This window comes from Lactuca virosa, chromosome 9, assembly GCF_052849685.1.
Source record: "Lactuca virosa cultivar CGN04683 chromosome 9, Lactuca_virosa_CGN04683_v6, whole genome shotgun sequence".
NCBI classification, from domain to species: domain Eukaryota; kingdom Viridiplantae; phylum Streptophyta; class Magnoliopsida; order Asterales; family Asteraceae; genus Lactuca; species Lactuca virosa.
Window position 1 is genome coordinate 25,083,008 of NC_136434.1, and position 3,013 is coordinate 25,086,020.

Genomic DNA, 3,013 nt, shown 5'->3' on the forward strand with positions numbered 1-3,013 from the left:
AACTCGCCAACTTAAATGTTGATACTCTCTTTTCAAAATAACTTGTATTCTCAGGGAACCAGTAGACAGGTACACTCACCCAGGTTTTTGAGAAGACAGAGCTTATTCAAGACTCTGCTTTTATTTTGCTATATATTTTTGGTGTCTTACAAACAATACACAGAACACACATGTATTAACTATTACAAATGCAATGGATGTTGTTGCTTGTTTTTCTATTATGCAATTGTTATGATACTATACATGACGTCCTCCACCCCCGAACGTTTCCGCCGTTCCGGTTTGGGGGTGTGACAAATCCTTGTATTTACATCCACGCCCATCATTTCCGCCATCGGGTTGGTTTATTCTAACCACTTGTGGCTCAGCTTGACTGACAGTCTGACTATAGTTTCCTTCCTCTGACTGTTTAATGTTCAGTTCAGGCTGCACAACAGGCACAGTATGTTTATCCCTATTACTAAGCAGCATTTGTCGCATCTCCTCCCTTTGTTCAGCCACCATAGCCCAAATCATGGCTTGGACTCCTGCCATCGTGATTGGCTCAGGTGCAACTACTACTTCTGGTGCACGCTCAATCACCCGTGGTTCAGGCTGTTGGTTTCCATTAGCATTTCCTAATCCGCTGCGAGTTCTCACCATTTCGATCTATACACTCTAGCAGATGTTTAGTGTACAGCGACGACAATTAAGATATGGAAAGCTTTACTTACGATAGACGTATAAATCTCCTTATCACACTAAAAAGTTATATACCAGTTCTAATACCGTAATTAAACGATTAGAAATCTGAACACATAAAATTTCCAGATCCGGTCAGCAATAGACCATAGATCCAATCAAATAATAGCATCATAAAGCATATAAGGCATATTATAGCATAAATCATTTAGCACATAAAAGCAATTTAGGCATCTCCCGTAAATAAGCTAGTGCTCGTGTCTATTCAGGCATACATCCTAAATATAGCAGATACTCATCTCACAATCATCGCTTAGCATTCTAAGTTTAATTCTAGAAATAAATCCTTACTCCTAGTTCACTTATACTAATGCTCTGACACCAACTGTGACATCCGCAATTTCACGGACATTTTAAAAATTTTATTTATGCTTATTTAAAAATCAGAGTATCCATTTTAAAGAATAATATTGCGGAATTTGTCCCCAGAAAACATGATAAAGATATTATCAAAGCATTTCCGAAAAAATGTATTTTGTTTATATTAAAACATTTGTATGTCATCGTGAATATAGAAACATAAGCATAAACTGGCCTTACATTCATTTATACTAATGATTTACATCTCCTTTAATCTCTTAGCGTAATGTATCTTCGCATCGATACCTGTGATACAAATAAACTGAGTGGGTCAGGTTGGGAAACCTGTTGAGTACATAGGGTTTTCAACCCACAATAATATAATTATTATGTTTAATCATGAAACAATTAACCTAACTTCCCATCCCCATTATCTTCTTTATTCTTAAGGATCTACCCTAAGAATCATCTATTCTTCATTCATTTATTCCTAAGGATTGTCCTAAGGAATAGTCACGAAGTCCATAGCTTCCAGGGTTTATCCAACAGGAATTAAGTCCATAGTTGCCGATGTTATCTATTAGGCACTAAGTCCATAGCTGCCAATGTTATCTATTAGGCACTAAGTCCATAGCTGCTAATGTTATCTATTAGGCACTAAGTCTATAGCTGCCAATGTTTTTTATATGTACGGAATCCTTGTGACATATACTATACTTTGGTTAAGATTATTTATTCTAAATAATCTTGTATCAAAAAGTCATTTTTAACACTTATTATCTCTAAATTGACAAGCCCGGATATGCGGGCGTTACATGATACGGACCCGAAACGGCCATTTGTTGTTATATTTATATATGCGTGTTGTATGAGGTACTTTGGGGAACCCACTAAGCTTTGTGCTTACAATTTATGTTTATGTTTTCAGGTACTTTCGTTTTCAAAAGGAAGGGGCTGGCTTGATCGCACTGCATCCCCTGGAGTTTTATTCCGCACCGAATGTTTACAAATTACTCTGATGTTTTAAGAATACTTTGACTTTGATCACCCATTGGAATAATGAATGAATGGATTTAACTTAATTGAGATGAAACTTTTGCTCGATATTTTTTGGAAGTTACAAGTTGGTATCAGAGCCTTGGTTTGAGGGATTCGGGCACACTCTCGGGGTGTCTGTACTTAAACTGAGATGTTAATAAAATCTTTTAAAAAGAAAATGAGTTTTCCAAAAAGGTTTTTAAGAAAAACGGGTGTGATGCATGCAATTAGCCGAGCTCAGGTAAGTATTTCCCAAAATACACGTACATGTGTTATACTTATTGTTTTGGTATGAGTTTATGAGAATTGCATGCTAGATTAGGGAAAAAGATCTGCTTAGGATTTGCATGATAGAATGCTAGGAGAGATGCCTTTATATGCCTGTTGATTGAGCTTTTGGAAGTGCATGTTAATATGGATTTCAGATGTTGGATAGAATGGCCTGATTTGTGATGCCTTGTAGCATAGGAGGAATTGATTGCTAAGTGTATGCTTTAACAATTGTATACAATTAGGATTATATAGCCCTAGAAGGACTGATTTGGCCTTATTTCATGTTCCTTGTCTGATTATGGGCTTAGGGTAGAATCATTCATTCGACAGTCTTTGTGATCTCGTTTTGTGTATAATTTGCATGCATAAGGCTACCAAAAGTGTTGGTAGAATTTCCTAGCATCGCAGAAGCAAGTTAGTTGGAGGATGCCTTTTTATGTTTTGTGGCCAATAGAGTGTTACTGCCCGAATACTGCTTGCTTTGTGATTTGTGGGACTCATATTGATGTGAGCTAACTATTAAATGAATATGTTAAGTTACATGCTGCAAATGTTAAATAATTTTAGAATGATTGATTTGGACTTATTGTGCAACTCTCATTTAAGTCTAACAGTTGTAGGGTTGTGTCTTTTGAAATATTATTTAAGTTTTGTTGCATGT